This window comes from Solanum stenotomum, chromosome 1, assembly GCF_019186545.1.
Source record: "Solanum stenotomum isolate F172 chromosome 1, ASM1918654v1, whole genome shotgun sequence".
NCBI lineage: Eukaryota > Viridiplantae > Streptophyta > Magnoliopsida > Solanales > Solanaceae > Solanum > Solanum stenotomum.
Genome location: NC_064282.1, coordinates 16581247 through 16595035, shown reverse-complemented (window position 1 = coordinate 16595035; position 13789 = coordinate 16581247). Strand labels below are relative to the sequence as shown.

At 28.7% G+C, this 13789-nt stretch overlaps 1 pseudogene; it reads right to left on the bottom strand.

The window, feature by feature from the left end:
- Positions 1–7491: 7491 nt before the first annotated feature.
- Positions 7492–8382, bottom strand: LOC125859748 (short-chain dehydrogenase reductase 3b-like; annotated as a pseudogene).
- Positions 8383–13789: the final 5407 nt, after the last annotated feature.

Genomic DNA, 13789 nt, shown 5'->3' with positions numbered 1-13789 from the left:
TTTTTTTGAAAAAATAAATTTTTTAAATATATTTTTACCAACCCTACCCCCCACCCTAGGACACCTTCCACCCACACAAAAAAAAGTTTTATAAAAAATTCCAAAAAGATGTTTTCCCCCCACCACCACATCCACCGCCACTACACCCCCCACCCCAATTTTTTATATTTTATTTTCAAAAATAAGTAGTGCAATAAGGGATTTTTATGATAAAAGAGTGATTTATGGGTATGTATGGATTCTTATGTTTACCCATTTGGCCAAACACATACACAACCTCTCAAACTTGCCCTGATTTTTCATTTTAGCACTCCAATTTAGCCTTGTTCCATTTTAATCCTTAAACTCCATTTTTTCTGTACCATTTAAACACTTATACTAATTTTTATGATTTATTTTATTTAGGCTTAAGTCATCAGTTGCCCCTTAAAATTGTCCGCATAATTCACTTAGACACCTCAACTAAGACTAGTACATATTAAACACTTTTACCAATTCAAAAATTGTTCCTATTAGGCATTTTTTGATAATCAGCAAAATTTATGAAGAGTGTATGATACACTTGCGGTGGCGTGACAAAATGGCTAATTAAAAAATAACATGTGGCACTGGGCCTCGGAAATTATGAAAAAAAAAATTTTGTTTAAAATTATTTCAAACACTTTTTATATCTAATTTTTTAAAAAAGAAAAAGAAAAAAATGAAAATGTCTACCTATTCTACCCAACCCCACCCCTACCGAACCCCCTTTCATCTTCATCTTCTTCCCAAAACACATTCTTTATCAAATCACAAAACCTAATTCCTTTCAAATAACTTGAAGATTAACTTTTTAAAAAGATATATATATATATATATTATTTATTTTTTATTTTTTTCATACTAAGAGTGAAGAAGAAGGAAAATTGTGTCGGCGGTTATTCATTTCTACATCAATGAAAAAATGAAATTGATAGCTTAAAAATAAATTCTTTCAAATTTTGAATGTCATTTTTGATAAATTTAATGGGTTTGTATATGAATTTGAGTAAAAATCTTTGTTCGAAAATTGTGATAAACAAATATCGGCTAATTTTTTTTATAGGTAAAAATCATTTATCTTCTTTCTTCTTCTTCATATTTGTTCCTTATTTTTATGAGATTTGAAATAAATCATACGAAAGAAAGTCTTACTTTCTTTCAAATCTGAATCTTCATAATTGATTTTCATTTATCTTCATATTTGGAAGAAATAATATTCCTTTTTTTATAAATAAAAAGAAAAACAATGTTAGAGCTAAAATGAAGAAAGTTTTGCAAACTAAAGTACGAAGAAGATGATAGGTAGGAAGTAGGGTCCTTTTCTTTTTTGAAAAAAGTGTAAATGAAAGAAGAAAAATGTTTTTAAGTTAATGATAATGCCAAGTGTCAATAAAAGAAGAAAAAATGTAAAAAAAATTCAAAGAGACAGTATTTTGAATCTTTTCACGCGCTTCAGGGAAGTGCAAAACATATCAGCATTTTGTGTTTAATAGGTACAAGTCTTAGTTGAGGTGTCTAAGTGAATTATGCGGACAACTTTAATTGGCGGTCGATGACTTAAGCCTTTTATTTATGTTCTTCAATTACAGTTTCTTATTTTAAAAAAAATAGACATGTGCCTGTTAATTTTCGCAAAAAAATTATACATTCGCGAATGAATATAAAAAATTTCAAACAATAATATTATTTTTTGAGATTTCTCTGTACTTTTGCATGAAAATAAATTGACGAAAGTTCTTTGATTTCTTTCTTAAACATTCAATTAAATTAAATAACACCACTTATTTATTTTTTCTTATCATCTAGGCTATCTAAATTTAACGCAAATACTCACTTTTAATTTTTAATATAAATCAATACGAATAAAAAATCGATCTTCAAAAAGACTTGATTGACTTTGTTAATAACACTACTAAAAAAAACTCTTGTTCATTGTTAATAACACTACTAAACAATGTTAAAACTCGACTAACTTTGTTAGGTTATCGGTTATTTGAAAGAAAGAAAACCAACACAATTTCGTCGGTTATTTTTCACACAAAAATACATAACACTCATAAAAAGAAATTATTATTTTTAAAAAAGAATTATTTTTTGTTAATTTTAATTTTTTAACTAAAATTAACTGACACATGTCGATTTAAAATAAGAAGTTGCAATTGAAGAATATATATATAAATAAAGAAATCATAAAAATAGTATTTCGTGTTAAAATGGTACATAAAAAATGGAGTTTAAGGGTTAAAATGGAACAAGGCTAAGATAAAGTGTTGAAATGAAAAATACGGACAAATTAGAGGGGCTATATATGTGTTTGGCCTTGCCCATTTTGTCCATATTTGTATGAGTTTAAGTAGGTTGAAGTCTATATTTCCCTTTTAAGAAAATATGATTGATTCATTTAATTTAGTATGGAAAAAATGAATTCATTTCACTTATATGGGTTGAAATTGCTACCCCTTCCAAACACCACATCTCAAAATTTTACCATGCTTTTCTTAAGTATTCTTGGGGCCAAACGAGTTCTGAGTATTGACTTCATAGTGGGCTATCGCTGACAACTTTTTTGAGAAAATGGCCAATCCCCAACCTATAGCTAGATTCCCAACTACACACTCATACTTCACGGAGTCCTATTACCCCCTGAACTTTTTTACATATTATCTCACCCTTTATTTGCTGACATGTCCACATAAACCAGATATAATAAAATGTTTGTTTACACGCGCTACCAAGTATTGAATGGACCCCATAACTCTAAAATTTCCCTTAATCTTTTGATTTTCCTCTTTCTTTCTCTAAACCCTAACCTTTTTTCAATCACTCCATATTCAGCCCCTTCCTTCATGATATGAGATTTCATTCCAATTGAATTTGAAGAACAATTTTTGAACCCTAACTATGAAAGCTTATTCAAGTCTGCATTTTCCATTATTTATCCTAACAAAGCAAAAAACGATGAATTTGAAGAACTATTTTTGAACCCTAACTACGAAATTGAAGAAATTACAAGCCCTAAAGCTTCAAGCTTTTTCGAAATTGATACTACAGTTGAATGTTTTGACAAGTAAATTCAAGTTTTAAGCTGATTTGGGAGAGAATGAAGGAATATACAATTGAAAATTGAGAAAAAAAGGAAGAAAAAGAGAGTTTGATTTTGGGAGAGAATGAGATTATACCATTGGGGATAATTATAGCTGATTTGGACACACACGTGTACTTTTCTTCAGCTTTTATCGTTTTATTTTCTATTCTTATACGCACCTAAGGGAGTTGTTCTCACCTTCTTCGACATGTCAGCAAATAAAGGTGAGATAATATGTAAAAAAAAAAATGTTCAGGGGGGTAATAGGACCCCCGTAAAATACGAGTGTGTAGTTGGGAATCCGACTATAGGATGGGGGGATTTTGGCCATTTTCTCCAACTTTTTTCATGCTCCATAGCTATCAACCTTTTTGTTTCTTCCATTTCTCATTAGGATCACTCTTTTTTTTTTTTGTTATAAAAGGATATTTATATATATAAAAAAACTACGAAACTATTACTCTTTGTCTAAGAATAGTTGTCCACTATTAACTTGACATATTTCGTAAGAAACAATTAATAATAAGGGTAATATTATTATTTTATCCTTTGACTTTATTAAATTTAATGCTTTGAGAAATGTCTTAGATGATAACTACTCCCTCTGTCCCATTTTATGTGATGTAGTTTGACTCAGCACGGAGTTTAAGAAAGAAAGGAAGACTTTTAAAACTTGTGGTCCAAAATGAATGATAGAAATTTGTGTGGCTGTAAATCATTTCATTAAGGGTAAAATAGACATTTTATAGTTAAATTGTTACTAAATATAGAAATGTGTCATTCTTTTTGGGACTGACTAAAAAGGAAAGTGAGTCATATAAATTGGGACAGAGGGAGTAGTATTTAATAGCACGGGTAAAATAGACACAAAAGGTAAATTATCTCTTGATTTTCTAAATTAAACAAGTATTGTTGGACAACTATTTTTATATAGAGAACAATTATTATTAAACAGAGGGAATACATCAGGGATATTGATATTGCAATCGCAAGGGACACTTGTTTAATAGTAGTGTGTCCCTCCTTATCATCATACAGATTACGAGAAAATGGTCAAATGACCCCCTAATCTATATTCGGATTTTCAACTACACACTTCAATTTCACGGGGGTCCTATCACCCCCTTGAACTTTTTAAAATTGAAATTACTATCTCCCTAAACGCTTACTTGGCAATGTGAGTGTATTTCACTCTCTTTGAGAGAGTGAAGACCAAAAACAAATATTAAAATATTATTTCTAATATTTTTTTTCATAAATATATGTATTTTTATTTATTATTCCTTTTTTTCCTAATTGTTTTTATCTCTTTTAATTTGTTTTCTTCTTCATAGCAGCTTGATACAACATCTATGACAAGCATCAAATTTCATCATCATTTTGAAATCATCGCCAACACTACGTCAATTATACACCACAAATCGTATTAGCAATTTCACCCACCAGTTTCCACAATCAAGAATCATGTACCAAAATATTTCAAATGAAAGCAAAATTAAGCTTAATAAGGATATCCAATTGTTTTTCTTCAATAAATTTTGAATATTAAGAAATTTTTTCATCCTATATTCAATACTCAACAGACCCATAGAATTTTTTCTCAATTGATTTTAATAATTGGTTATTTTTTCTACAAATCTAAAAAATGTAACACACGTTCTTCATCTTCTTCAGCCCATTTCTCTGAAAATTTGATGTAAAATCACCTAAATTCTTCTCCAAATCACCCATAATTTTTGAATCTAAGTTTTTCTTGACATTTCGATTCCTTTGATATATTACCCACTCAAAAATGAAGCTCGTTTGTGGCAAATCGAAATTCGAACTCAAGCTTTTGAACTATCTTTAATGGAGGTTTCAAGTTGGTGCTTACATTTTAAACTATGAGCTTCAGTATTCAGCCATACAGAACTCTTCCAACCATCAACGAAAGCTGCTCCCAAATCACGAATTTAGATCCAATAATTTCATATGGAAGCTCATCAATTTCCATGGAGTTTCGGCTATTCTTCAAATCTAAAAATCTTAGCCATGAACTCAGTCAAACTCAGCATGTTTAGCTTCAAATAATTACCAACCATCTATGTTATCAACAGGTTCCAAATTCGACGATCCAAAATACATCCATAAATTTTGGCATGGTGACCTTTAACTAGACAATAAATAAGAAAGGAAAAAGAATAAAAAAAAGTTTTAAATAAAATTCCACCTATTAGACGCGTGAGTTTCACCGTCAGCATAAATGTGGCTGTGACGTTTTAAGGATATAATAATATCAAACTTAAATAGTTCAAGGGGTGATAGGATTCTCGTAAAATAAAAGTGTGTAGTTAAAAATTCGAATATAAATTAGAGGGGCATTTCATCATTTTCTGCACAGAGTAACGCAGCTTTCAGCAGAGGACCATTCACATGCATGTGTTTCTAGTTTTTTTATCTTCTTTAATTTTATTTTGTTTTTTTTTAAAAAAAAATTATAACAATAAATATAATAACTAAGTTTGTTTAGACTAATAAAAGTCTTAAATAATTAAATCTCAACAAAAAGTGATCAAGAAAAATACTACTATAAAGTCATCAATTTATTTGTTACATTTAAATTCGAGTAATAGAAAATATATTCGAATATTGCGGGACCTTACAAGTTCATACTTTTGCCTATCAGCACACTTTTGTCAGAATGAACTAGTGTTTGTCAAGATCTATCAATAATGCACTGCAGGTAAGAACAAATTGGCACACGAAAAAAACTGTGTTTTCGAATTTTCGTAATTAAGTATTTCAATTTTGTTGATTAAATATTCACAAGTAGTGTGATTCGCAGGAAAATATTGAGTATTGCGGAACACATGAAATAAGCTACCAAAATGTTGGCCTCATTATTGGAGTCACTGGTGTGGTTGGCAACAGCTTGGCCGAAATACTCTAATCCACTGACACTCCGGGCGGTCCATGGAAGGTTTATGGTGTGTCAAGACGGGGGGCGACAGTGTGCAGTATTCCTAAAGTCACATATATTCTGTAGCAACTGATGCACCCTGAAAGATGTGACACACATATTTTGGGTGACTTCGGCTTTTGAACTTTCCACAGCCAAACGTTGCGAAATCAATGGAACAATGTTTCGCAATGTCCTCATACCAGTCATTCCAAATGCACCTAATTTGTGCCACATCTGCCTCCAGACTGGCGCGATGCATTATATGGAGATAAACAGGTCAATTGATGGGAAATTTCATGTTATTCATCATGATCCTCCTTTCAAAGAAGACATGAAAAGATTGAAAAACATCCACAACTTTTATTACACGTTAGAAGATGTATTATTCGATGAGATCTCTAGAAAACCAAGCCTAACAAGGTCTGTCCACAGGCCTGATCTAATTTTCGGGTTTTCACCCTATAGCACGTTGAACGTTATTGGGACACATTCATATGCATTCCGCTGAAATTTCCAGGGACAAAAGCCGTTTGGGATAGTTATTCGAACGCATCAGATGCTAATTTGGTACCAGAGCATCAAATTTGGGCAGCAATTTCTCCGGAGGGGAAAAACAAGGCATTCAACATTACCAATGGCGATGTGTTCAAATGGAAACATTTGTGGAAGGTATTATTTTTTTTCAGTCTGTCACTTCCCATATTTTCTCGGTTATTAGTTCACATTTCTCGTCAAATTTTAAAAATTGTAAAATATTTTATATTTTTAATCGTAATGTTTTTTTTTTCCCCACCTTTCACCAATTTCACTTGATTAGCTCTTCCTTTCCTATTTAATCATTTCTCCCTCAACTAAATCAATTAAAAAAATTGTCCTTCTACCCCTTAACTAAATAACCTAGACAGAATTATTCCTTGTAGCCTGAAAAAAATATTTGAAAACTTTCACTCTATCTCAAAAAAATGAATCGTTTCCCTAGAATATCTCAAAAATATAAATTTTGAATGTGAAATTTGCAAAAATATATATTTACATTAAGAGATGTTCACTATATATCGAAAATTGAACAAAATAAAAATCTAATCAAACTGAAAATGTATTTTACTTGATTTTATTTTTATCTTTTAAAAATTGACATAATTAGTTTTGGTTTTGAAGTAAAAATAAATCTAAAAACAACAAAAAATTAATTATACATATCTATTTTAAAGAACAATAATTTCACACACTCACACAACATAATCTAGGTGTTACCTTGATATGAATTTAATTCTCTTTCTTTTACATTCTAGTTTGATTTGTAATTTTATTTTGATGATTTTATGTTTAAAATGATTTGTTTTTAGTCTTTTAATTATTCATCATCAGTTAATTTAACTACCATCAAAATATCTTGATATATCAAAAAAAAAAAATCATACAGAAAAAAGCTCATCAATGAGTACTAAGAGCATTTATTGAAACATGGGAATGTAATGTAGTAGGCAATTTAATTTAATGGTCTCATGATAGAACAAAGTCCACCATCAACAGCTAAATTCTGAGCACTAATGTAAGCCGATTCATCCGAAGCCAAGAAAAGAGCTGCTTCTGCTATATGCTTCGTGTTTAGAGTAACGCCTTTCAATTTAGCATTTCTACATACTGTAGCTTCAACCCTGCCGGCATCAGCTCCAACCGATTTGCACCATCGGCGTGGCGATGCCGTGAGGCGATATACAATTCACCCTAATTCCATGTTGCCCCAGCTCACGAGCCGCCGATTTCACCACCGCTAGGATGCCGTGCTTCGACACCACGTAGGGTAACGGAGCTGTACCGGCTAGGATAGACTCTACGCTAGCCGTACATATGATAGAGCCGCGGATTTTTTAGCTACCATGACTCTAGCCGCGTGTTTCACGGCTGACGCGGATCCCCGCGTGTTAACAGCTATTGTCCTGTCAAATACCGCCATATCCATTTCGAGTAAGCTCCCGAAGGAGCCGAGGATCCCGGCGTTGCTGAACATGATGTCGAGGGTACCGTATTTTTGGACAGCGAAGGCGACAGTTTCTTCTACTTGTTTCTCGTCGGTTACATCACAGTGTCGGTAGTAGACATTGTCTGTTCCGATGGAGGAGACGACTTGGAGAGCAAGTTCATCCTGAATGTCGGCGATGACGACACGGGTTCACCGATGCCACTTGCACCATCTGTTATTACAGCTACTTTACCCTCTAATCTGATACCACAAATCAAATTCCTTTTTTATTTATAAAAAAAAACTAGAGACGTTTTGCTGGTAGTGAAAAGAAATTGAATATAGGAGTTACCTCATGAGCTTATTTGCCATAGGAGGACGAGCAATTTCCTTGCAGCAACGAAGAATAACTCCGGTTCGTTTATATTTGTAAAAATGGTAAAAATATGTAATTATGAAAAGTAGTTTTTGATTTATATCTTTAAATATTTTCTTAAAGATATGTCATATTTTAACAATTCACTAAATATAGATTAAAAATAATATTTTTTATATTCTAATTTATGCTACACGTTTCATTTTTCGAGAGCCAAACATTTTAAATTTGACTAGCAATTTGATTATGGAATATTTAAATATTTAAAAATGAAATTTATATATTTATAAAATATGTAAACTACTATAAGTCACAATAATTGATAATTTCAAAATATTTAAAACATACATAAGAAAACTACGGTAAAAAATAGACTTGTATAATACTCGAAATCTGAAATGTGTTACATATATTAGGACAGTGAGAATATATATTTTATAAATAATAAAAGATAACTAAAATCATATCAATACCAAAGAAATTTTTGAGATTTCTTGTTCAGAAATTAACGAACATATATATACTAATTTAGTATCAATTAAATACAATTATCAGTCTTAATAACACCAATATATAAACATGTACTGATTTAGTATTAGTCATGCGAAAATTATCAATATTAATAAATGGGGATATGGACTGAAATTTTTGTTTGAGAGAATGACTATTTCGTGAATAACTTTGAATTGAGATATAAACGAACTTGTAATTATTTTAAATTTATGGCTCATTTATATAGTTTTCGACTTTTCGTGTATATATTTTAACTTTTAAGTAGTGAGCCCCCTTTATGAGTCAATTCCCTAAATGGTCACCCAAGTTTAGAGAATTGTCTTGAAATGTCATTTATGTTTCATTTAGGACCAAAATATCACTCAACTATCACTATTTTCCTCCAAATATACTTGACACTCCAAAAGCCCCACTCTCTCCTATTTGGCATGACATGTCATTAAAGTCTTTTTTTTAATAATAGACATATTTAATTCATTAAACTCATTTAACTAAAATAAGCCATGATCATATTATTTTTTTTAAAGTTACATTAGTTTATTAAGAATAAATTTTCATACTTAAGAATATTTTATCATAGTTAAACTTTTTTATTTTTTTATGTTATGAAGAATAGGTTTTTAAAACGTATTATAATATCATTAATTTTGAATACTTATAAACACATACATTAAAAAAAAAAATTGATATACAAATCACGCATGAATGCTAACTTACATCAGTTAATCATAAATTGTATAATGAATCAATAATATTAAAGGTCAATTAACTATTACAATAATATTAATTGTGTATTTTGAAATTCATGCTTACAATATTTAAAAAAAAATAATAGAAAGTGAATAATATTATATTTTTTATCCAAAAAATAATACTAAATACCTCAAAAGTCTCCTTCTATTCTAGTTGATACGTCATGTCATTAAATCATCATTTTAAAAAATAATAGACCTATTTAATTCATCAAACTTATGTCTCTACAAAACAAATATATAAATTACATGAGAATTTGTGAAGATTATAAAAAAAAATTAAAAAATCTAATTCCTTTATATATTTTTACTAAACAAAATTCAATGAAAAAATCTCTATGTACAATTATTTTTTAAAATTTCTAAGTGAATTATTTGAAAATTTTAAGAAATTTTTTTCATAAAAGTATTCAAATAAATTTGTAAGGTTGACAAAAAAGTTGGTATGAAAGAGAAAATTGTTATTTAGCTTTTTTTTAATTTAATTTTTTTATTATTGTTTTATTCTATATTATATTATATTTTAACTTCTCATACAATTAAACACCAATATATATCCTTATCTCATCCCAAATTTATGAAATACAAGTAATAATTAATTGAATTGACTATTTTAATTCAATAATATGCATATTATATGAGATTAATGTACTGATAAATAAAGATCAAAATTTATTTTCTAATATAAATATTATTCACTTTCTATTTTCTTTTCAAAAAAAAAAGATATTGCAAGTATATATGAATTTCAAAGCACCCAATTAATTATTTTTTAGTAGTTAATTGATCCTTAATATTATTGATCCATTATATAATATATGATTAATTGATGTAAGTTGACATTCGTAAGTGATTTATATATCAATTTTTTTTTGAATATATGTGTTTATAATTATTCAAAATTGATGACATTATGATAATTTTTAAAAAACTATTCATCATCACATAAAAAAATAAAAAAAATTAATTATGATAAATGATTATTAAGTATAAAAATTTATTCTTAATAAACTAATAAATCTTTAAAAAAAATATGATCATTATTTTAGTTAAATGGGTTTAATGAATTAAATTAGTATATTATTAAAAAAAAACTTTAATGACATGTCATGCCAACTAGGAGAGAGTGAGACTTTTGGAGTGTCAAGTATATTTGGAGGAAAATAGTGATAGTTGAGTGATATTTTGATACTAAATGAAACATAAATGATATTTCGAGGCAATTTCCTAAACTTGGGTGATCATTTAAGGAATTGACTCCCCCTTTATATATTTTAACTTTTAAGTTGTGGGCCACTTGTAACAAAGGGTTAGGCATAGCCCCCCATTGCAACTCTTCTTCCGAGAGGCAATAAAATCGTGACTATTAAAAAACAGTACTGAGACCTTTTTCCTTGATGAGTGGGGGCTGACAGCTGACAACTTTGTCCATACGCGCTATTCAATTATTTTAAAATTGTACTCCTCTGTCCTATTTTATAAAATATGTTATTTTTCAAATTTCGATGTTTATACAAGTTTATTTTTAACCGTTAAGTTTTTTAAAGATCTTTTAACCATTTAAAATTATCAATTATTATGATTTATAATACTTTTTTTTACGTAGTTTCCAGATATATAAATTATTTTTTTTAAAAAAACTAAAGATTCCACCTGCAAATTACCGATCAAACTTAAACTCTTTGACTCTTGAAAAACGAAAAATGTCATATAAATTAAAACCGAGGAAGTATTGCGTTTGAAATATCTAGTTGATAATCTCCGTAAATGGGGTCGTTTGGTATCATATATTAACAAATATAATGTATATATTAGTTTTGTATATTAATACATTATTTTTTATTTAATAAACTTTTTCATGTTACGTATAAAAATCGAAGCTAAAAGTAGTAAAGTATCTATAGCTACACTCGATGAGGAATCAATGGTCAAGTGGTTTGGACATGCTATATGAAATTATGATATATGTTTGGACATGCTATATGAAATTATGATATGAAATAAAATTGATAAGAAGTTAAGATTTTCTTGAATTTGTAATTTAAATTTATTGAAATTTTCACAAGTTATAAATACTATCAAAACATCTTCAATATGTATAATCTTACAAAATGAGCAAGAGCAAATCATAATTCATAAACAAAATATTAAAATATTCTAGTTTACCGCTCTCCTTTCTCGTTCGTCTCTCGTATTTATAATACTGAAATAGCAAATTTTAAAAAATAAAATGTAGTAAAAAGTTTTAAAAAAGAGATGCAAAAATGTAAAAGTGAAAAATTTAATTTAAAAATAATTGACAAGTAAAGCTAATGGAAGAAGTATTATGAACTAGAAAAAGTAAAATTATCAGGTCACCCATACAGTACAACAAAATTACCCCGCACGCCATTCTCTTTCATCTGTCAATTGACATCGGAAGGATTCACAGGCATGTGTGTGCTTGTTTTCTCTTTCTAATTTTTGTCCTTTTCATTTTAAATATAATAACTATTCGTGTTTAGATTAATAAAAATATAAAATATTGATGAATTATAAATTAAATTATATAACAAAGAAGTGACTAAGAAAAATGTTTTGGAAAATTTAACTAAATAGGCATTTTACTTTATCATAACCTTTAAAATTATCTACCATTTAATTTTTTTTTACAAAAGTCTCTATCATCTCTCAAACACAGTGGCGTAATCAGAAATTTCACGAAGAGTGTTCAGAAATTATACACAAATACATTGTTTCTTTTGGATGAATGAGTGCACTAGAAAAATTTTAAAAATTAAACTACGTAATCTACATAAAAAAATTGAAAAAAAGTATGTAATATACATGAAAAAAAGTATGTAATATACATGAAAAAAATTTTAAAAAGAGGAAAAAGATGAAAGGTGCACTAGAAATTTTTAAAAAAGGGAAAACATTTGAAAAAAGAGACGCTTAAACTCACAAACGTTTAAAGACTTGGCTCTTTCAAGGCACTTTAAACCACTAAACTATAATACCTTGTTATATTAAGGATGTCCAGAATATGTTATTTAATCATTTTATATATTATTTTTACTTGTATATATTGTATAATTCTCAACGAACACCCTAAAGAGTATGTAGCTACGCCCCTGCTCGGACACATCTCTATCTCCCCTCTCTCGAATACATCTCTCCTCACTCAAGTACAAATTTCTTAAATAGCAATGTATTACGACTAATATATTTGCATGTCTGCTAGTAATTTAAGTAATTTTTACTTTATCAGTCTGACCCAACTAATCAATTAAACAATCTCAACCGTCTATGATTTGACCAAAATTGAATGATGCGCTCATATCAATTTCATAGGAATAAAATATGTTGCTAATACTCCCTCCGTCCACAATTAATTGTCATGGTTTCTTTTTTTAGAGTCAAACAGTAAGAATTTTGACCAACATTTTACAATGTATATTTTCATCATATTGATATGCAAAAAATTGCAACTTATAGTACTTTTCGTATAGTTTTTGAATATCTAATTTTTTTAAAAAAAATATCGAATTAACGTAATCTAATTTAACTTTAAAAATTAGTCAAATTGACTTTCGAAAAGCGCAACATGACAAATAAAAATGGACAGAGGGAGTACTAATTATTTTAGAATTGATTAAAAAAATAACTTTTTCTGTAATGTGACTTGAAAGTCATTTATTAATGAGTAAAGGACTTACTTGCAATACACTGACAAATTTCTCCTCTCTTAATCAATAAAATAAAGATCTCTAAAATAAAATAAAGTAGTCTCCTATTTTTATTACTCCCCCGTCCCATTTTATATGTCACATTTTTATTTTACACTTGCATTAAGAAATGATATAATTTTATCCTTCTACCTTTATTTAATTTTTATGAAACTCAAGTTTTCAATTAATGAATATGAATTAATTTATTTTGATTCATTAATTTAACTAATGAACATGAATAATTTACTTAACTTTTCTAAGTGGTCAAATGTATGTTTTCAATGTTAATAACTCACAAGGGTAAAAAAGGAACAATAAACTAATGTATGCATTAATTTTATGAAATAACAAGTATTATGAACTAACTATTTATAGAAATGAATGACATATAAAATGGGACGGAGGGAGTATCATTATCATAATTTTGG